This window comes from Heptranchias perlo, chromosome 13 (genome assembly GCF_035084215.1).
Source record: "Heptranchias perlo isolate sHepPer1 chromosome 13, sHepPer1.hap1, whole genome shotgun sequence".
Classification (NCBI taxonomy): domain Eukaryota; kingdom Metazoa; phylum Chordata; class Chondrichthyes; order Hexanchiformes; family Hexanchidae; genus Heptranchias; species Heptranchias perlo.
This window is the reverse complement of record NC_090337.1, coordinates 67,409,741-67,432,530: the sequence shown is the minus strand read 5'-3', so window position 1 is coordinate 67,432,530 and position 22,790 is coordinate 67,409,741. Positions and strand designations below refer to the sequence as shown.

The following is a 22,790-nucleotide window of genomic DNA, read 5'->3' as shown; positions in this document are numbered from 1 at the left end:
ATAACATTCCCACACTGCAAGGGTAACAGCTCCTCACGGCAGGGAGTGACAGTCGCACACTGCAGGAAGCAACAGTAACCTCAATGCATGAGCATCAGTAATCACACTGCAGGGAGCAATAGTAATCTCAATGCAGGGAGCAACAGGAATCACAATGCAGGGAGCAACAGTGATGTAAGTGCTGGGGGTAATATTCCTCCACTGCAGGGAGTAACACTCCCACACTGCAGAGAGCAACAGTCACTCACGGCAGGGAAAAACAGTCTCACACTGCAGGGAGTAACAGTCCATCACTGCAGCGAGTAGGACCCCACACTGCAGGGAATAATGGTCCCACTTTGCAGGAGCTAACAATCCCTCAATGCAGGGAGTAACAGTTCCTCACTGTAGAGAGCAACAGCCGCTCACTGCAGGGAGTAACAGTCCATCACAGCAGCAAGTTGGAGACCAACACCGAAGTGAGCAACAGTCCCTCAATGCAAGGGGCAATAGTCCCTCACTGCAGGGAGTAACAGATCGTCACTGCAGGGAGCAACAGGAATGTCAATGCAGGGAGCAACAGTAAAGCAATGCAGGGAGTAACAGTCCCTTACTGCATGGAGTATCAGTCGCACATTGCAGGGAGTAGCTGACCCTCAATGCAGGGAATAACAGTTCCACACTGGAAGGAGAAATAGTCCCTCACTGCCGGGAGCAACAGTAATCTCAATGCAGGGAGCATCACCTTCTCAAGGGCAATTAGGGATGGGCAATAAATGCCGGCCTCGCCAGTGACACCCACATCCCATGAACGAATAAAAAATAAAGTAATGTAATTGCAGGAAGTAACATCTCTTCACTGCAGAGACTAAGACTCCCGCACTGCAGAGAGCAACAGCCAATTACGGCAGGGAAAATGGTCCCAAACTGCAGGGTGTAACAGTCCAACACTGCAGGGAGTAACAGTTACACACTGCAGGGAGTAACAGCCTCTCACTACAGGTGCAACAAATCCTCTCTGCAGGGAATAACGGGCCCACTTTGCAAGGAGTAACATTCCCTCAATTCAGGGAGTAACAGTCCCTCACTGCAGCGAGTTGGAAACCCACACTGAAGGGAGCAACAGTCCCTCAATGCAAGGAGGAATAGTCCCTCACTGCAGGGAGTATCAGTCTGACACTGCAGGGAGTAACAGCTCCTCACTGCAGGGGATAACAATCCTACACTGCAGGGGTAACAGCTCCTCACAGCAGGGAATAACAGCCCCCACTGCAGGGAGTAACAGCCTCAAACTGCAGGGAGCAACAGTAATCTCAATGTAGGGAGCGATATTAACCACAAGGCAGGGAGCAACAGCAATCACAATGCAGGGAGCAACAGTAATGTAACTCCAGAGGGTAACATCCCTTCACTGCAGGGAGTAACACTCCCATACTGCAGAGAGCAACAACCACTCACGGCAGGGAAAAACGGTCCCACACTGCAGGGAATAACTGCCCCTTACTGCAGGGAGCAACAGTCCCCACTTAAGGGAGCCACGGACCCTCAATGCAGCAAGTAACAGTCCTTCACTGCAAGGAGTAACAGTCCCACACTGCAGGGAGTAACATTCCCACACTGCAGTGAGTAACAGTCCCACAATACAGGGAGTAACAATCCCGCACTCCAGAGAGTAACAGTTCCACACTGCAGCGAGTAATACTCCCTCACTGCAGGAGTAACAGTCCTTCACTGCAGGGAGCAACAGTCTCCACTTAAGGCAGCAACAGACCCTCAATGCAGTGAGTAACAGTCACTCACTGCAGGGATTAACAATCCCACACAGCAGGGAGTAACACCCACTCACAGCAGGGAGTAACAGTCCCTCACCATAGGGAGAAAGAGTAATCTCAATCCAGCGAGCAAGAGTTTAATCTCAATACAGGGAGTAACAGCCCCTCACAGCAAGGAGCAATAGTCCAACACTGCAGGGAGCAATAACAATCTCAATGTAGGGAGCAGCAGTAATCTCGATGCAGGGAGCAACAGTAATATCAATGCAGGGAGTAACATTCCCTCACTGCAGGGAGCAACACTCTCTCAATGCAGGGAGCAACATTAATCTCAATGCAGGGAGCAACATTAATCTCAATGCAGGGAGCAACAGCAATATCAGTGCAGGGAATAACAGCCCCTCGCTGTAGAGAGCAACACCCACACTGAAGGGAGTAACAGTCCCTCACTACAATGAGTAATGCTAGACTGCAGGGAGTACAAGTCCCACACTGCCGTGAGTAACACTCCCACACTGCAGGTAGGAACAGTCCCACACTGCAGGGAGTAACTCTCCCTCACTGCAAGGAGTAACAGTCCCTCATTGCAAGGAATAAAAACTCCTCACTGCAGAGAACAGCAAATGCTCACTTCAATTAGTAACAGACACTCATTGCTGGCAATAACAGTCCCTCACCACGGATTAACAGTCCTTCACTGCAGGAAGTAACAATCCCTCACTGCATGGAGTAACAATCCTCCCTGCAGTTAGTAACTGTCACACACTGTAGGGAGTATCAGACCTCAACTGCAGGCAGTAACTCACCATCACTAGAGAGAGTAACAATCCCTCACTGCAGAGATCAAAGGCCCCTCACTACAGGGAGCAATAGACCCTCAATGCAGGGAGTAACAGACCCTCACTGCAGGGAGCAATAAACCCAAACTGCACAGAGCAACAGTCCCACCCTGCAGGGAGTAACAATTCCAAACTGCGCTGCAGGGAAATAACAGTCCCATACTGCAAGGAGTATCAGAACACAACTGCAGGGAGTTACATCCTCTAACTGAAGAGAAGAGCAATCCCTCACTGCAGAGAGCAGCAGACACTCACTCCAGGTAGTAACAGACCCTCTTTGCAGAGAGCAACACTCCCACATCGCAGGGAGTAACAAACCCCACAGCAGCAGCGAGTAACAGCCCCCTGCTGCAGCAAGCATCGCACCTTCACTTCAGGGAGTAACAGTCCCTTGCTGCAAGGAGTACCAATCCTTCACTGCAGGGAGCAACAACCCCTCACTGCAGAGTGTCACAGTCCTCAGTGCAGGGAGTAATAGTGCCTCATTGAAGTGAGTAACAGTCCCATATTGCAGGGAGCAATTGTCCAACACTTCAGGGAGTAACAGTCCCACACTGCAGGCAGAAACATTCTCTCACTGCAGGTAGAAACAGCCCCTCAGGGCAGGGAGTAACAGTCCCTCACTGCAAGGAGCAACTGTCCAACACTGCAGGCAGTAACAGTCCCACATTGCATGGAACAATAGTCCCACACTACAGGAAGTATCAGACCTCAACTGCAGGGATTAACATGCCGTCAGTGCAGGAAGTAACTGTCCCTCACTGCAAGGAGTAGCACTCCCTCACAGCAAGGAGTAACAATAGCACACTACAGCGACCAATAGCCCCTCACTGCGGAGAACAACAGTCCCCTCACTGCAAGGAGAAGCACTCTCTCACTGCAAGGAGCAATAGACCCACACTGCAGGGAGTAACACTCCCTCACTGCAGGGAGTAACAATCCCTCACTACAGGGAGCAGTAACCCCTCACTGAAGGGAGTAACAGCCCCTCACTACATGGAGAAACAGTACCTCACTGCTTAAGGTAACAGTCCCACACTGCAGGGAGTAACAGTCCCACACTGCGCGGAGCAACAGTTCCACACAGCAGGGAGTAACAGTCCCAGACTGCAGGGAGTCCCACACTGCAGGGACAGTCAGATCTCAACTGCAGGGAGTAATACTCCCTCACTGCTGAAAGCAACAGTCCTTCACTGCAGAAATCGAGGGTCCCTCACTGCAGGGAACACCAGACCCTCACTGCAGTGAGTAACAAACCCACACTGCAGAGAGTAACAGCCTCTCACTGCAGGGAGCATCACTCCCTCACTGCAGGGAGCAACAGTCCCTCACTGAAGGGAGTAACAGTACCACACTGCAGAGAGTAACAGCCCCCACTGCAGGGAGTAACCATCCCACACTGCAGGGAGTGACAGTTCCATACTGCAGGGTGTAACAGTCGCGCACTGCTGGAAATAACAGTCCCACATTGCAGCGATTATCAGAACACAACCGTAGGGAGTTACAGCCTCTCACTGCAGGGAATAGCAATCCCTCACTGCAGGGAGCAGCAGACACTCACTGCAGGAGGCAACAGTCCCTCTCTGCAGGGAGTAAAGGTCAATCACTGAAGGGAGTAAAACACCCTCACTGCCGGGAGTAACAGTCCCTTACTGCAGAGAACAACAGACCCTTGCTGATGCGAGTAACACTCCCTCGCTGCGGGGAGTAACAATCCCTCACAGCAGCGTGTAATAATCCCTCAAGGCAGGGCACAACAGTCTTTAACAGCAGGGAGTTACAGACTCTCATTGCAGGGAGCAACAGTACTATCAAACTTGAGAGCAACAGTAATGTCAAAGAAGGGAGTAACAGCGCGTTATAGAATGGAGCAACAGTCTTTCACTGCGGGGAGTAATAGTCCCTCACTGCAGGGAGTGAGGGACCCACACTACAAGGAGCAACAGTCCCACACTGCAGGGAGCGACTCTACCTCACAGGAGGGAGTAACAATCCCACACTGCAGGGATTAACAGTCCCACGCTACAGGAAGCAACAGCCCCTAACTTCAAGGAGCAACAGACCCACATTTCAGGGAGTAACAATCCCACATGGCAGTGTGTTACAGTCCCACACTGCAGGGAGTAACGACTCATTACTTCAAGGAATAGCAATCCCTCACTGCAGGGAGCAGCAGACACTCACTGCTGGGAGCAACCATCCCTCTTTATAGGGAGTAACATACCCACACTGCAGGGAGTAACAATCCCACACAGCAGGGAGTAACAGCCCCTTGCTGCATGGAGTAACACGCCCTCACTGCAGGGAGCAACAGTCACTCACTGATGAGAGCAACAGACCCTCAGCGCAGGGAGCAACAGACCCTCAGCGCAGGGAGTAACAGTCCCTCACTGCAGGAGTAACAGTCCCTCACTGCAGGGAGTAAAGTCCCTCACTGCCGGGAGCAGCAGTAATCTCAGTGCAGGGTGTAAAAGTAATGACAATGCAGTCCCACACTGCAGGGAATAACCGTCCCATACTGCAGGAACTAACAATCCCACACTGCAAGGAGTAACGGTGCCACACTGTGGGGAGTAACAGCCTCTCGCTGCAGTGATTATCAGTCCTACGCTACAGGGAATAACAACCAATGCAGGGAGTAACAGTCCCACTCTGCAGGGAATAACAGACTGTCACTGCAGGGAGTAACAGTTCCTCACTGCAGAGAGCAACAGCCTTTCACTGCAGGGAGCAGCAAATCCACACTGCAGAGAGTAACGTTCCCTCACTGCAGGGTGTAACATTCCCTCAATGTAGTGAGTAACAGTCCCTCACTGCAGGGAGTAACAGACTCTCACTGCAGGGAGTAACAGCCCCTCACTTCAGAGAATAACAGTCCCTCACTGCAGGGATTAACAGTCCCATACTGCAGGGAACAACGGTCCCATACTGCAGAGAGTAACGGTGCCACACTGTGGGGAGTAACATCCTCTCACTGCAAAGGTTATCAGTCCTACACTACAGGGAATAACAGCCAATGCAGAGAGTAACAGTCCCACACTGCAGGGAATAACAGACCCTCACTGCAGGGAGTAATCGTCCCTCACTGCGGAGAGCAAGAGCCTTTCACTGGAGGGAGCAGCAAATCCACACTTCAGAGAGTAACGTTCCTCACTGCAGGGTGTAACATTCCCACAATGCAGTGAGTGAAAGTTCCTCACTGTAGCATGTAACAGTCCCTCACTGCAGGGAGTAACACTCTCACACTGCATGGAGTAACAGCCTCACACTGCAGGGAATAACAGCCCCCACTGCAGGGAGTAACAGACCCACACTGCAGGGAGGAAAAGTCTCAAACTACATGGAGTAACTATCCCACACTGCAGAGAGTACCAGCTCCTTACTGCAGGGAGCAACAGACCCTCACTGCAGGGAGCAACAGTCCCTAGCTGAAGGGAGTAACAATCCCACACTGCAGGGAGTATCAGCCCCCACTGCAGGGAGTAACAGACCCATGCTGCAGGGAGTAAAAGTCCCAAACTGCAGGGAGTAACTGTCCTACACTGCAGAGAGTAACAGTCCCTCACTGAAGGGAGTAACAATCCTACACTGCAGGGAGTAACAGTCCCTCACTGCACAGAGCAACAGTTCCACACTGCAGGGAGTGACAGTTCCATACTGCAGGGTGTAACATTCGTGCACTGCAGGGAATAACAGTCCCACACTGCAGGGAGTAACAGCCTCTCACTGCAGGGAATAGCAATCCCTCACTGCAGGGAGCAGCAGATACTCACTGCAGGGAGCAACAGTCCCTCACTGCAGGGAGTAAAAGTCAATCACTGAAGGGAATAATACTCCCTCACTGCCGGGAGTAACAGCCCATTACTGCAGGGAACAACAGACCCTTGCTGATGCGAGTAACACTTCCTCGCTGCAGCGAGTAACACTTCCTCGCTGCAGGGAGTAACAATCCCTCACAGCAGTGTGTAACAATCCCTCAAGGCAGGGAACAACAGACTTTAACAGCAGGGAGTTACAGACTATCATTGCAGGGAGCAACAGTACTATCAATCCAGAGAGCAACGGTAATGTCAAAGAAGGGAGTAACAGCGCGTTACAGAATGGAGTAACAGTCTTTCACTGCAGGCAGTAATAGTCCCTCACTGTAGGGAGTGAGAGACCCACACTGCAAGGAGAAACAGTCCCACACTGCAGGGATCAACAGTCCCACACTGCAGGGAGCAACAGTCCCACACTGCAGGGAGCAACTCTACCTCACAGAAAGGAGTAACAATCCCACACTGCAGGGAGCAACAGTCCCACACTGCAGGGATCAACAGTCCCACACTGCAGGGAGCAACAATCCCACACTGCAGGGATCAACAGTCCCACACTGCAGGGAGCAACAATCCCACACTGCAGGGAGCAACAGTCCCACACTGCAGGGAGCAACAATCCCACACTGCAGGGAGCAACAGTCCCACACTGCAGGGAGCAACAGTCCCACACTGCAGGGAGCAACAATCCCACACTGCAGGGAGCAACAGTTCCACACTGCAGGGATCAACAGTCCCACACTGCAGGGAGCAACAGTCCCACACTACAGGGAGCAACAGTCCCACATTTCAGGGAGTAACAATCCCACACGGCAGGGTGTAACAGTCCCACACTGCAGGGAGTAATGGCGCATCACTTCAAGGAATAGCAATCCCTCACTGCAGGGAGCAACAGTCCCTCACTGCAGGGAACAACTATCCCACACAGCAGAGAGTAACAGCCCCTCACTGCAGGGAGTAACACTCCCTCAATGGAGTAAGTAACACTCCCTCACTGCAGGGAGTAACAGTCACCTCACTGCAGGGAGTAACAGTCCCTCACTATTGGGAGTAAAAGTCCCTTACTGCAGAGAGTAACAGTCCCTCACTATTGGAAGTAAAAGTCCCTCACTGCAGGGAGCAGCAGTAATCTCAGTATAGGACATAACAGTAATGACAATGCAGGTAGTAACAGCACTTCACTGCAGGGAGTAACAGTTCCACACTGCAGGGAGTAACAGTCCCACACTGCAGGGAATAACCGTCCCATACTGCAGTGACGCACAATCCCAAACTGCAGGGATTAACAGTCCCACATTGCAAGGAGCAATGGTGCAAAACTGTGGGGAGTAACAGCCTCTCACTGCAGGTGCAACAATTCCTCTCTGCAGGGAGTAAGAATCCCACAATGTGGTGATAACAGTCCCACATCGCAGGGAGTAACAGTCCCTCAATGCAGGGAATAATAGACCCTCACTGCAGCGAGCAACACCTTTCACTGCAGGGAGCAGCAAATCCACACTGCAGAGAGTAACGTTCCCTCACTGCAGGGTGTAAAATTCCCTTAATGCAGTAAGTGACAATCCCTCACTGCAGGGAGTAACAGTCCCTCACTGCAGGGAGTAACAGTCCCTCACTATTGGGAGCAAATGTCCCTCACTGCAGAGAGCAGCAGTAATCTCAGTGCAACGCTTAACAGTAATGACAATGCAGGGAGTAACAGTTCTTCACTGCAGGGAGTAACAGTCCCACACTGCAGGGAATAACCGTCCCATATTTCAGGGACTAACAATCCCAAACTGCAGGGATTAACAGTCCCACACTGCAGGGAGTAACGGTGCCACACAGTGGGGAGTAACAGCCTCTCACTGCAGAGATTATCAGTCCTACACTACAGAGAATAACAGCCAATGCTGGGAGTAACAGTCCCACACTGTAGGGAATAACAGACCCTCACTGCAGGGAGTAACAGTTCCTCACTGCAGAAAGCAACAGCCTTTCACTGCAGGGAGCCACAAATCCACACTGCAGAGAGTAACGTTCCCTCGCAGCAGGGTGTAACATTCCCTCAATGCAGTGAGTAACAGTCCCACACTGCAGCGTGTATAGTCCCTCACTGCAAGGAGTAACATTCTCACACTGCAGGGAGTAACAGCCACCGCTGCGGGTAGTAATAGACCCACACTGCAGGGAGTAAAAGTCCCAAACTGCAGGGAGTAACTGTCCCACACTGCAGAGAGTAACAGCTCCTCACTGCAGGGAGTAACAGTTCCTCACTGCTGTGAGTAACACTCCCACACTACAGGGAGCAACACTCCCACACTACAGGGAGCAACACTCCCACATGGCAGGGAATAACCATCCCTCACTGCAGGGAATAACAGTTCCTGACTGCAGAAAGTAACAATCCCTCGATGCAGGGAGCAACAGTAATCTCAATGCATGGAGTAACAGTAATCTTAATGCAGGGAGTAACAGCCTCTAACTGCAGAGAGCAACAGTCCCTAACTGCAGGAAGCAACAGTCCTACACTGCAGGGAGCAACAGCCCATCACTGCAGGGGGTAATAGTCCCACACTACAGGGAGTAACAGTGCCACACTGCAGGGTGTAACAGTCCCATACCACAGGCAGTAACAGCCCCTCACTGCAGGAAGCAACAGTCCCACATTGCTGGGATTAATAGTTCTACACTGCAGGGAGTAACAGCACTTCACTGCAGGCAGTAACAGTCACTCACTTCAGGGAGTAACAGCCCTTCACTGCAGGGAGTAATAGCTGCACACAGCACGGAATAACAGTCTCTCACTGCAGGGAGTAACAATCCCTTGCTACCGCGAGGAACAGTCCCTCACTGCAGGGAGTATCAATCCCTCACTGCAGGGTGCAGCAGTAATCCCAATAAAGGGTTTATCGGTAATGTCAGGGAGTAACAGCCATTCACTTCAGGGAGTAAGAGTGCCTCTCTGCAGGGAATAACCACCTTACACTGCAAGGAGTAACAGACTCGCAATGCAGAGAATAGTAGCCCCTCACTGGAGGGAGTAACGGCACCTCACTGCAGTGAGTAACAATCCCAAACTGCAGGGATTAACAGTCACACACTGCAGGGAGTAGCGGTGCCACATTGTGGGGAGTAACAGCCTCTCACTGCAGAGAGTATCACACTGCCGGGAATAACAGCCAATGCAGGGAGTAACAGTCCCACACTGTAGTCCCTCACCACAGGGAATAACAGTTCCTCACTGCAGAGAGCAACAGGCCCTCACTGCAGGGAGCAGCAAAACCTCACTGGACTGAGTAACAGTCCCTCAGTGCAGCGAGTAACATTCCTTCACTGCAGGGAATAACAGTCCCACATTGCTGGGATTAATAGTCCTACACTGCAGGAAGTAACAGCACTTCACTGCAGGAAGTAACAATCCCTCAATGCACGGAGTAATAGCCCCTCACTGTAGGGAATTACAGTCACTCACTGCAGGGAGTAACATCCCTCACCGCAGCGAGCAACAGCCCCTCATTGCAGGGAGTAACAGCCCCTCACTGCAGGGAGTAACAGCTGAACACAGCACAGAATAACAGCCTCACACTGCAGGGAGTAACAGCCTCACATTGCAGGGAGTAACACCCCCCAGTGTCTCTGGTCTGGTACTGCATTATCTGCCCCATCAACTTAAATGAGAATGACCAAAGCAAATGGCAATTCTAGGAGCACAATGTCAGAAAACGAAGTACAACTGGGGCTGAGTTTTAGGTGGGACAAGAGTTGGAAGAGGCTTAGCTGCTGAGGGATGAAGGATCATTCCAACAGGAGAACGGAAACAGGAGCAGATGAACTGTGCAAGCTCGGGGTGGAGCCGTTAAAGACCAGGCTCGGCTGCTGTGGGGATTTTTATTTCTGCTGCCTGCCCAGCTTCGGGCACCCCTACCCATAACAACAACAACAAGTTGCATTTATTTAGTGCCTTTAACAGGAGCTTCAAAGGAGCGTTACCAGACAAAATTTGACACTGAGCCACATAAGGAGATATTAGGACAGGTGCTTGGTCAAAGAGGTAGGTTTTAAGGAGCATCTTAAAGGAGGGGAGTGAGGCAGAGAGGCTTAGGGAGGGAATTGCAGAGCTTAGGGCCTAGGCAGCTGAAAGCACGGCCGCCAATGGTGGAGTGATGAATATCGGGGATGCACAAGAGGCCAGAATTGGAGGAGCGCAGAGATCTCGGAGGGTTGTAGGGCTGGAGGAGGTTACAGAGATAGGGAGGGGCGAGGCCATGGAGGGATTTGAAAACAACGATGAGAATTTTAAAATCGAGGCGTTGTTGGACCGGGAACCAATGTAGGTCAGCGAGCAGAAGGGGAGATGGGAGAACAGGACTTGGTGCAAATAGGGGTGGATTAAGCACAGGCTCTGTCCAGTGCAAACATGGGACGCCCCACTTGGGGCCCTGTGGAATTATAGGGCTACCAGTAAAGCTCGCCAGGAATACAGCTTGCAACCACCGGGTCAGCTTTATTTAAGTATGGTGAGATATGATTTGCAGAGTGCAAACATTCTCCCGGCCTATTGCTTCATCCTTTTTACTACACGTTTGTGTATTGGGGGGAGGGGGTGGTTGTGCAGAGGATGGGTGGAGGGGCCCTGCATGTTCTTGGTCCCTGGGGTCCCAGTTCTGCTTACCCAATACAGCATTAGCTGGCACTGAGTGTGAAGAATTCCAGCCCCTGACCGACAAGCCACATTAATGAGCCCAGCGCAGATTTACCTGGTTCAGCTATCTGATTACAGCGTCCGCCACGGAAAGTTGACCCCGCTCCAAATTTCCAGCGGGAGGTGTGTCACCTTGCAGCCTGCCCATCTTCCCCTTCCAAGGAGGCCGGTAACTTTTAATGCCCGCTAGCGAGGCAGAAACTGGAGAGACTCTCGTTGAGCAGCATGGTGAGAGTCAGAGCTCACCATGAAACGGCTGCGTTCACTGCCACCATTGTCCCTCCACAGCACCGATCTACACCAAAACCCCAGCGAAGGACAGGTCCGGCAACTGGCTGTTGCTGTCCACATTATAACCCAATCGTGGCCAAGAGCAAGCACTGAATACATCAACACATCACCTGGAGGCTGAGCTGGACAAAATCAGCATCCTAGCAGAAACTCCAGCCCCATGTGTTCATGTCTGGTCATGAACGGCATCTCGATAGGGTGTTCCTAATACACATCACAGGTCATGTGATATTGCAGTACGTGCATGTTATATCTGCAAATGGTCCTTGTTATTACTCAAAGCAAAATATGCCTTTCTTACAGAATTGTTTGTGGCGTTGCCCTCTCAGTGGTCAGGATTCTGTCAATTATTCTCAAAATAAATACATTTCATTTTTACCCTGGTCATTATGTACCATTCTGATAAACTGTCCGTCTGCTCGGCAGCATTAAAAGCGAGGTAGAATAATGTAACTTGACGTGCAAATAGTGGATGGTACACACTGCAGCCACGGTGCACCGGTGGTGAGGGGAGTGAATGTTTAGGGTGGTGGATGGGGTGCCAATCAAGCGGCTGCTTTGTCCTAGATGGTGTCGAGCTACTTAATTGTTGTTGGAGCTGCACTCATCCAGGCAAGTGGAGAGTATTCCATCACACTCCTGACTTGTGCCTTGTAGATGGTGGAAAGGCTTTGGGGAGCCAGGAGGTGAGTCACTCGCCGCAGAATACCCAGCCTCTGACCTGCTCTTGTAGCCACAGTATTTATATGGCTGGTTCAGTTAAGCTTCTGGTCAATGGTGACCCCCAGGATGTTGATGGTGGGGGATTCGGCGATGGTAATGCCGTTGAATGTCAAGGGGAGGTGGTTAGACTTTCTCTTGTTGGAGATGGTCATTGCCTGGCACTTGTCTGGCGTGAATGTTATTTGCCACTTATGAGCCCAAGCCTGGATGTTGTCCAGGTCTTGCTTCATAATATGGGGGGTGGCAAATGGAATCTGTGCACTGTGAATTTTTCCCTTCCTGACCTCACTGTGCAGTCATCAGTGAACATCCCCACTTCTGACATTATGATGGAGGGAAGGTCATTGATGAAGCAGCTGAAGATGATTGGGCCTGGGACACTGCCCTGAGGAACTCCTGCAGCAATGTCCTGGGGCTGAGATGATTGGCCTCCAATAACCACTACCATCTTCCTTTGTGCTAGGTATGACTCCAACCACTGGAGAGTTTGCCCCTGATTCCCATTGACTTCAATTTTATGAGGGCTCCTTGGTGCCACACTCGGTCAAATGCTGCCTTGATGTCAAGGGCAGTCACTCTCACCTCACCTCTGGAATTCAGCTCTTTTGTCCATGTTTGGACCAAGGCTGTAATGACATCCGGAGCCGAGTGGTCCTGGTGGAACCCAAACTGAGCATCAGTGAGCAGGTTATTGGTGAGTAAGTGCCGCTTGATAGCACTGTCGACAACACCTTCCATCACTTTGCTGATGATTGAGAGTAGACTGATGGGGCGGTAATTGGCCGGATTGGATCTGTCCTGCTTTTTGTGAACAGGACATACCTGGGAAATTTTCCAAAATGTGAGGTGAGAATGACTGCCCTTGACATCAAGGCAGCAGTTGACCGATCATCCACTCGGCACTTCTGGCTGAAGATGGTTGCAAACGCTTCAGCCTTGTCTTTTGCACTCACGTGCTGGACTCTACTATCATTGAGGATGGGGATGTTCACAGATCCTCCTCCTCCCGTTAGTTGTTTAATTGTCCACCACCATTCACGACTGGATGTGGCAGGATTGCAGAGCTTTGATCTGATCCGTTGGTTGTGGAATCGCTTAGCTCTGTCTATAGCATGTTGCTTCCGCTATTTAGCATGCATGTAGTCCTGTGTTGTAGCTTCACCAGATTGGCACCTCATTTTTAGGTACGCCTGGTGCTGCTCCTGGCATGCTCTTCTACACTCCTCATTGCACCAGGGTTGATCCCCTGGCTTGTTGGTAATGGTAGAGTGAGGAATATGCCTGGCCATGAGGTTACAGATTGTGGTGGAATACAATTCTGCTGCTGCTGATGGCCCACAATGCCTAATGGATGCCCAGTTTTGAACTGCTAGATCTGTTCTGAACCTATCCCATTTAGCACGGGGGTAGTGCCATACAACACGTTGGATGGTGTCCTCAGTGCGAAGACGGGACTTCATCTCCACGAGGACTGTGCGGTGGTCACTCCTACCAATACTGTCATGGACAGATGCATTTGCGACAGGTGAATTGGTGAGGATGAGGTCAAGTAAGTTTTTCCCTCGTGTTGGTTCACTCACCATCTGCCGCAGGCCCAGTCTGGCAGCTATGTCCTTCAGGACTCGGCCAGCAGTGGTGCTGCCGAGCCACTCTTGGCAATGGACATTGAAGTCCCCCACCCAGAGTAAATTCTGTGCCCTTGCTACCCTCAGTGCTTCCTCCAAGTGGTGCTCAACATGGAGGAGGACTGATTCATCAGCTGAGGGAGGGCGGTAGGTGGTAATCAGCAGGAGGTTTCCTTGCCCATGTTTGACTTGATGCCATGAGATTTTATGGGGTCTGGAGTCAATGTTGAGGACTCCCAGGGCCACTCCCTCCTGACTGTATATCACTGTACCGCCACCTCTGGTGGGTCTGTCCTGCCGGTGGGACAGGATATACCCAGGGATGGTGATGGAAGAGCCTGGGACATTGGCTGAAAGGTATGATTCTGTGAGTATGGTTATGTCAGGCTGTTGCTTGACTACTCTATGGGACAGCTCTCCCAATTTTGGCACAAGTCCCCAGATGTTAGTGAGGAGGACTTTGCAGGGTCGACTGGGCTTGGTTTGCCTTCATCGTGTCCGGTGCCTCGTGGTCCGATGCCTGGTGGTCTGTCCGGTTTTATTCTTATTATGACTTTTTGTAGCAAGATTTTACAACTGAGTGGCTTGCTAGGCCATTTCAGAGGGCAATTAAGAATCAACTACATTGCTGTGGTTGGTCTGGAGTCACATATAGGCCAGACCAGTTAAGGACGGCAGGTTTCCTTCCCTAAAGGGCATTAGTGAACCAGATGGGTTTTTACGACAATCCGGCCGTTTCATGGCCATCATTACTGATACCTGTCGGATCCTCTGCTTGTTGTCACACACAATCTGCACAGTCAGTGAGTGGAGGTCCTTCCTGTCGATATAACGAAGGGGATTCCTGTAGGTGCCGGAGTTGGCAAAGCACCGTGCGTCCCATCGATTGTATCCTGGACCTTCAACCCTGTAAAACAGGATGGCGTTATCTCCCTGCTGCCCTGCAGTGATGTCAAAGGTGATGAACTCCCCGGCTCTCCTGTGAAGGACACCAATGGCCTGACCACTACAGGCCCTCACTGCAGCCTGGCTGAGCTTCCCCGTGACTGCCCGAAATGAGCCTGTGACATAAGAGTTCAGCGCGGTAGTCACTTTCATGGCCAGAGAGACAGCAGTTTGGGCAGGTGACCGTGGCTGCAGGTCCTCATGTGTTGCGCGATTGCCTCCTTAAGAAGCGCATACTTCTTATGCACACCCCTCAGAGAGGTCGTCATATGAAGTCTGCTACCCGTATATTCTATGGGAGGGGTTGTGGTATCTGGTGCTCTGCATCCTCCTTAAATCCTGTGGACTCCTCTTAGCTCCATCCTGTGTTCCTCCTCCTCCATGATAATGGTAAACAAGGGTATAGGGAATGCAATGACTCCTCCTCGGATGCTGTAACAGTGGTTGAGGATATTGGGGAATTGGAAATTAGAATGTGGTCTGTGAGAAGCAAATCCATGGCCCCGATATTAGCGCAGAGCCAGATTCTGAGTGGGGGGGGGGGGGGGGCGGTGGCGATCGCGGGCAAGAAACACAGAAGATTGTGGGACACGTGGGAATGTCTGATTCCAACAGGGTTGCCGCATTATAATTTTACTTTCGTGTCTCCAATGCGCGTGAGCAGGTGTGATACGTACCTGCATGATGCTATTTCACCTCGACTATTTAAAGGGCCACTGCACAGATCCAATTTGGAGGAGTCGGATGCATTGAATGAAGTCAAGTGGGAGTAGGAACGGAATCAGGGAGGGCAAAGGCTGTGTCCCGATTTAATGAGGCGTCCCTTGAAGTACTGCTGGGTGCAGTAAGGGCGAGGAAGGAGTTGCTTTTCCCTAGCAATGGAAAATAAAACCTGCTGCCATAACAAAGAAGGTATGGCTAGAGGTGGCTGAAGGGGTGAGCAGCAGGACTGTGCAGGAAGCATTTTAATGACCTAACCAGGTCAGAAAAGGTGAGCAAAGTCGCAGATTTACCCACATCCTGTAGAGCAACCCCCCCACCCTCACTCTGTCTTGTCAAGCGTACTCCATCCCATCACTCCTCACACCCACTTAAGTTTCAGCAGCAACCATCATTCCGTTTCAGTGCACATCCCCACCTCCCCCTTCCTCCATCCACCACTGCCACTCACCCCAATGCACGCCACTGCCACTCGTGATGCGTCTGCCTGATTGTCATCTTCACCAAATGCACTGCGTCCATCGAATGTACACGTCTTACAGACACTTATAGGTTTGTCGTGCCCCCATGCAGGAGAAAAGAGCCCAAAATACAAGGGAGAGGACCAGAGGTGGGCCACCACAGATCGTGGAGCTCACAATTGGAGAGCAGGAGGCACCGGAGATAAGTGGCATGTCAGCGTCCCTGAGCATCGGAGATGGCGAGACTTGGACTTTATTGCTGCAGGGTGACAGAGTTAAATATCTCCGACCCACATCTCATACAAGGCCAAGTCATGTTGACTTGAAATACGATCACCTTCATCATGTGCATTTCAACATTTGTACATTCCCATGACTAAATCATATCCGTCTCTTCTCTCCTCCAGGGCCATCACGCGAAGAACAGCAGCCCCTGCCCTTTGAAGAAAACGTTTGCTCAGAGGAGCTAATTCCTGCTGAGGATGCACCATCACAGGACACATGCTTACCAGGCACCAGCACAGGACACATGCTTACCAGGCACCAGCACAGGACACGTGCTTACCAGGCACCGTCACAGGACACATGCTTACCAGGCACCATCACAGGACACGTGCTTACCAGGCACCAGCACAGGACACGTGCTTACCAGGCACCATCACAGATACCAGCACTTCGGTGGGTCCTGTTAGACAGTTAGGTGGGATGTCACTTGGTGAATCACCGATCACAAGTGAGCAGAACATAGAGAGGTGGCAGGGGCAGCTGTGGAGAGTCCGCGTCAGAGGGCGCACTGCTCCCCAAGCTCTGCTCAGCTGGAAACAGATGCTGAACCCGAGGCGCCATCAATGAAAAGGAGAGTGTTAGAGGGGCAGCAGCAAATGTGAGAGGTACTGGCAGTCCTGCCAGGCACACTCTCCACAATATCCCAGAGGATGGAGGGGTCCAGTTGAAGCATTTATGGATTGATGTCACAGGCCATTGCATGGATGTCAACCATGGATGGAGTGTCCTCCTCGATGGAGCTTCAATCGCGGCAATCGAATCAGTCCCTGCTGGCCCTGACCAAGGCCGTGCAGACTATGGATCCCAACATTTCTGCCTCCTTAAACAGGATGACAGATACATTAGCCATGGCCTTACAACATGTCACCGATCTGCTCCAAGCTGCTCTTCCGCAGAGAGGCAGGAATGATGCGCCACAGGCCCAGGAGAGGGGCGATGGCAAAAGGGGAACTCCACTCAAAGCGTTTCCACATTTCACACATTTCCTGCCCGCCCCCCCCCATCAACCAATACCCCCACAATGCTGCCTCCTCTCCCACTGGCCCGGTCTACCACTACACAGGTGCAGGTGAAGCAGTCTTTGGCGGGGCCCTCACGGGCTCCAACATCCAGAGGACGTAGGCCGAGAGCATCTCAACAGTCAGGGCAGGGATCTGCCTCTACCTCTGCTGAAGCCACAGGGGCTGCACCACGTGTACGTGCTAGAGAATGAAAAATACAAGCTTTGTCGTTCACCAAGGGTATTTGAAAATGTTTTGTAAGTATCTTTATTAAGTCACATAAAATTTATTAATTTGCATCACCGTCCCGTGTTCACCATTCTTGCTTGCCGAGTGCCAACTTGGGTTTTCAATTGTTTGGTGATGAATGTGAAGAAATGAATTGACTGAGATCAATTGGTGCATGTACAACGGGTGGATGGTTGGTTAAAGGACTGCTTGTGTTAGTGGGGGGGTGGGAGGGAGGGGGATAATAATTACTTTGGTCCAGTGTGAGTGACTAACCGAACCTGCGAGCTATTAGGCCATCCCTGGCATCCCGAGCAGCACAGTGATCGGCTGGTCTGGCATTGGGGGGCCCCATCTTCATCCTCCTCCTCCTTGTCTTTCTCTTCATTGGAATCCTCATCAGATGAGGAGTGCTGAGTGGGTTGTTCCTCCTCCTCCTCTAGTCCTCGCTGCTGCACTATGTTGTGCAGAACTCATCACAGTTATCCTGGAGACCCTTGCTGGCGAGTACTGAAGGGTGCCTCCAGACTTGTGCATCTTGCGCATGCCGATGGCTCGCTCGATGATACATCTGGTTGCCATATGGCTCACGTTGCAGCACTCCTGGTGTTCAATTGTGGGATTCCTCAGAGGTGTCATCAGCCAGGTTTGAAGGGGGTGTCCCTTGTCACCTAGCAACCACCCTCTCAGGGTGGTTCCAGGTACGAACAGGTCGGGGATGTTGAGCTGCCGCAGGATGAAAGCATCATGGCAGCTCCCGGAGAATCTGGCTCAGACCTGCATGAACCTATTTTCTTGTGGCTACACACCTGCTGAACATTGATTGAATGAAATCCCTTGCGGTTGGCGAGTACTCCTGACTGATCTGGGAGTGCCCAATGGCACCCTATACCTGTGGGAAGCCAGCCAGAGACGCGAATCCCAGGGCACACTCATTCTGCCAATTGTCATCACAGGGGAAATTTACATACCACCCAGCCCAGGCAAATAATTCATCCGTCACCTGCCTCATGCATTTACGTGCAGCCGATTGGGAGACCCTCGATTTGTCTCCGGTAACGCCCTGAAAGGATCCAGAGGCAAAGAAATTGAGGGTGGTGGTGACTTTCACAGACACTGGTAATGCATGGCCTCCAGGTCCAGCAGGGAGCAGGAGTTAGAATTATAGAATCATAGAATGGTTACAGCACGGAAGGAGGCCATTCGGCCTGTTGAGTCCGTGCCGGCTCTCTGCAAGAGCAATCCAGCTAGTCCCACTCCCCAACCCTTTCCCCAAAGCCCTGGAAATTTTTTCCCTTCAAGTACTTATCCAGTTCCCTTTTGAAGGTCATGATTGAATCTGCCTCCACCACCCCCTCGGGCAGTGCATTCCAGATCATAACCACTCGCTGTGTAAAATGGTTTTCCCTCATGTCGTCTTTGGTTCTTTTGCCAATCACCTTAAATCTAAGTCCTCTGGTTCTTGACCCTTCCACCAATGGGAACAGTTTCTCTCTATCTACCCTGTCTAGACCCTTCATGATTTTGAACACCTTGATCAAATCTCCTCGCAACCTTCTCTGTTCCAAGGAGAACAACCCCAGCTTCTCCAGTCTATCCACGTAACTAAAGTCCCTCATCCCTGGAATCATTCTAGTAAATCTCTTCTGCACCCTCTCTAAGGCCTTCACATCTTTCCTGAAGTGCGGTGCCCAGAACTGGACACAATACTCCAGTTGTGGCCGAACCAGTGTTTTATAAAGGTTCATCATGACTTTCATACTTTTGTACTCTATGCCTCTATTTATAAAGTCCAAGTTCCCGTATGCTTTTTTAACCACTTTCTCAACCTGCCCTGCCACCTTCAACAATTTGTGCACATATACCCCCAGATCTCTCTGGTCCTGTATCCCTTTTAGAGTTGTGCCCTCTAGTTTATATTGCCTCTCCTCGTTCTTCCTACCAAAATGTATCACTTCGCATTTTTCTGCATTAAATTTCATCTGCCACGTGTCCGCCCATGCCATCAGCCTGTCTATATCCTCTTGAGGTCTATCACTGTCCTCCTCACTGTTCACTACCCTTCCAAGTTTTGTGTCATCTGCAAATTTTGAAAATCTGTCTTGAACACCCAAGTCCAAGTCATTAATATATATCAAGAAAAGCAGTGGTCCCAGCACTGACCCCTGGGGAACACCAATGCACACCTCCCTCCAGTCCGAAAAACAACCGTTCACCACTACTCTCTGTTTCCTGTCCCTTAGCCAATTCTGTATCCATGTTACTACTGCCCCCTTTATTCCATGGGTCGCTATCTTGATAATAAAGTGGCACTTTATCAAACACCTTTTGAAAATCCATATACACCACATCAACTGCATTGCCCCCATCGACCCTCTCTGTTACCTCATCAAAAAACTCTATTAAGTTAGTTAAACACGATTTGCCTTTAACAATCCGTGCTGGCTTTCCCTAATCAATCCACATTTGTCCAAGTGACTATTAATTCTGTTCCTGATTATCGTTTCTAAAAGTTTCCCCACCACCGAGGTTAAACTGACTGGCCTGTAGTTGCTGGGTTTATCCTCACCCTTTTTTTTCTACCTGAAGAATTCTTCATCCCCTCATAGCTAAAATTCTCCAGTTCTGGCAACATCCTCGTAAATCTCCTCTGTACCCTCTCCAGTGCAATCACATCTTTCCTGTAATGTGGTGACCAGAACTGTACACAGTACTCAAGCTGTGGCCTAACTCGTGTTCGATACAGTTCCAGCATAACCTCCCTGCTCTTATATTCTATGCCTCGGCTAATAAAGGAAATTATCCTGTATGCCTTCTTAACCACCTTATCTATCTGTCCTGCTACCTTCAGGGATCTGTGGACATGCACTCCAAGGTCCCTCACTTCCTCTACACCTCTCAGTATCCTCCTATTTATTATGTGATTGCCTTGTTTGCCCTCCCCAGATGCATTACCTCACACTTCTCCAGATTGAATTCCATTTGCCACTTTTCTGCCTATCTGACCTGTCCATTGATATCTTCCTGCAGTCTACAGCTTTCCTCCTCACTATCAACCACACGGCCAACTTTTATATCATCTGCAAACTTCTTAATCATGCCCCCTACATTTAAGTCTAAATCATGAATATATACCACAAAAAGCAACGGATCTAATACTGAGCCCTGTGGACAAAACATCCGACCACCATTACCCTTTGCTTCCTGGCACTGAGCCAATTTTGGATCCAATTTGCCACTTTCCTTTGGATCCCATGGGCTTTTACTTTTTTGACTAGTCTGCCATGTGGGACCTTGTCAAAAGCCTTGCTAAAATCCAATTAGACTACATCAGATGCGCTACGCTCATCGACCCTTCTTGTTACCTCCTCAAAAAATTCAATCAATGTGGCCAGGCACGATCTTGCCTTAAGAAATCCATGCTGACTGTCCTTGATTAATCTGTGCCTTTCTAAATGATGGTTTGTACTGTCCCTCAGAATTGATTCCAATAATTTGCCCACCACCGATGTTAGACTGACTGGCCTGTAATTACTCGGTCTATCCCTCGCTCCCTTTTGTAAACAATGATACAACGTTAGCAGTCCTCCAATCCTCCGGCACCACGCCTATAGCCGGGGAGGATCAGAAAATGATATTTCCTCTCTTGCTTCTCTTAACATTTCATCCGGGCCTAGCGATTTATCTACTTTCAAAGATGCAACAAACACCCACCTCTTCTCCCTCCTCCTGTTGAGTGTGGACTGAAATAACCACACCCCTGCAGTTGATGGTTTTTTTCTCCCTCCTTTGTTGTTCTTTTTTTCCTTCTCCTTCCTTTTCAAGTCCACTTTGAGCACTCCCTCCCTCTTCCTTCTTATTTCAATGAGCAGGAAACCTGCACTTGCAGCAGTCAACCAGAGCGAAGTAAGGGAGTGGTCTGGTGACTGGTAGTCAGGTGAGTTCAGTTAGAATTTGCTGGTAGAGAAAAGGTGGAAAAGGTTTGGCTTTATTAGAGCAGAGTGAGATGTGAGCAGAGTGTGGAAATCTCTATCTGGGAGTGGTGACTGAGGAGAGTATGAATTTGTGTCTAAAAGGATAAGGGAAAAGAGGATTGTGGACAATTGTGGAAGTAATGGGGAAAGCTTTTTCAGTTATGTGAAGAGTCAGAACTGTCAAAGATTGTAATGGATCATTGAAAGAGGTTCAGGGACAGGCTACGAAGGACTCACTGGAGTTGGCGGAAATATTAAATGAGTATTTTGCAACAGTCTTCACTCTTGAAGACGATGCTTGACTGTTACATTTTAATGCTTGTAATAAAACTAGTAATTTTAACATAGATGAACATATTGGGCTCGATTTTCCTGGGAACGGGCGGGTGCATTGGGGGCAGGGGGGCTCCGAAATTTGGGGAAATCCCGTTCGGGTTCAAAGTCCGGCTCCAATCCGCAGACTTCCGGGTTCCCCATTGACGTGTCCGGGTCAGCGCGCGCCTCCCGAATGCAGAAGTCCCACCGGCAATTAAAGCTGCCGGGATGATCATTTACACAGCTAGTTTAAGTATTGAAGTTCTTAATTTTCTCCACATTTTGGCAGGGGTGTGATTTTGAAGCATCCTCAGCGTGTTTCCCGTGCTGTGGGAAACACTCCATGTTGCAACAGATGTGTTTTAGCCAGCAGCCAGTGGGAGATGCAAATGATTATTTGGCAGATGGGGAGAAAAGGTCATTTATTGCAGCAGGGCACTCTGTCACTTCAGACGAAGTTTTGGCTGCAAGATCTTTGTGTTTTCACTGAAAATTCTTACTTTCCATTCAAAATTCTGCTGTGCAAACATATTTAACTACTTTGCGGACCCCCTCAAACTCACACCGTCAGGATGGGGGGGTCGCCATGGCTGCATTCATCACTTCATCCGAGGACGAGCAACATCACCAGCCTCGCCAGGCACGCCGTCCACCTCCGCCACGCCATAGGCACCTGCACAAGAGCACGGAGGGCAACAACAGAGAGAGCGACTTCGCAGGAGGCACTACCCTCGCAACAGGGTCTACAGACCGAGGCTCAGCTTCCTGGACCTCTCTGAGGAGCAGTGCATACGGAGGCTCAGAGTCAGTCACTAGGTAGTCGCAGACATCTGCAGCCTCCTTCATGCCGAGCTGCTCCCGGCTGGCCCGAGCAGCATCTCCTTACCTATCGCTGTCAAAGTCACCACTGCCCTCAACTTCTCCGGATCATTCCAGGCTGCCACCAGGGAAATCACCGGGGTCTCTCAGTCGTCTGCACACAGGTGCATAAGGCAGGTCAGCGACGGCTTGTTTCGCAGGGCTTCACAATACTTCCCCATGGACGACCTCAGCCAGATAGAGAGGGCAGTGGGATTCCACGCTGTGGCTGGCTTCCCACGGATGCAGGGTGTAATCGATTGCACCCATATAGC

General features: G+C 50.6%; 1 protein-coding gene across 1 annotated transcript in view; it reads right to left on the bottom strand.

The window, feature by feature from the left end:
- The window catches only part of LOC137331691 (alpha-1,4-N-acetylglucosaminyltransferase-like), a 154,860-nt gene extending 133,667 nt beyond the window's left edge, over nucleotides 1–21,193 (bottom strand). The window contains exon 1 of the mRNA XM_067995656.1: nucleotides 21,083–21,193. The gene's annotated coding sequence lies outside the window, so the exon portion shown is untranslated. The remainder of the gene's footprint in view (nucleotides 1–21,082) is intronic.
- Nucleotides 21,194–22,790: the final 1,597 nt, after the last annotated feature.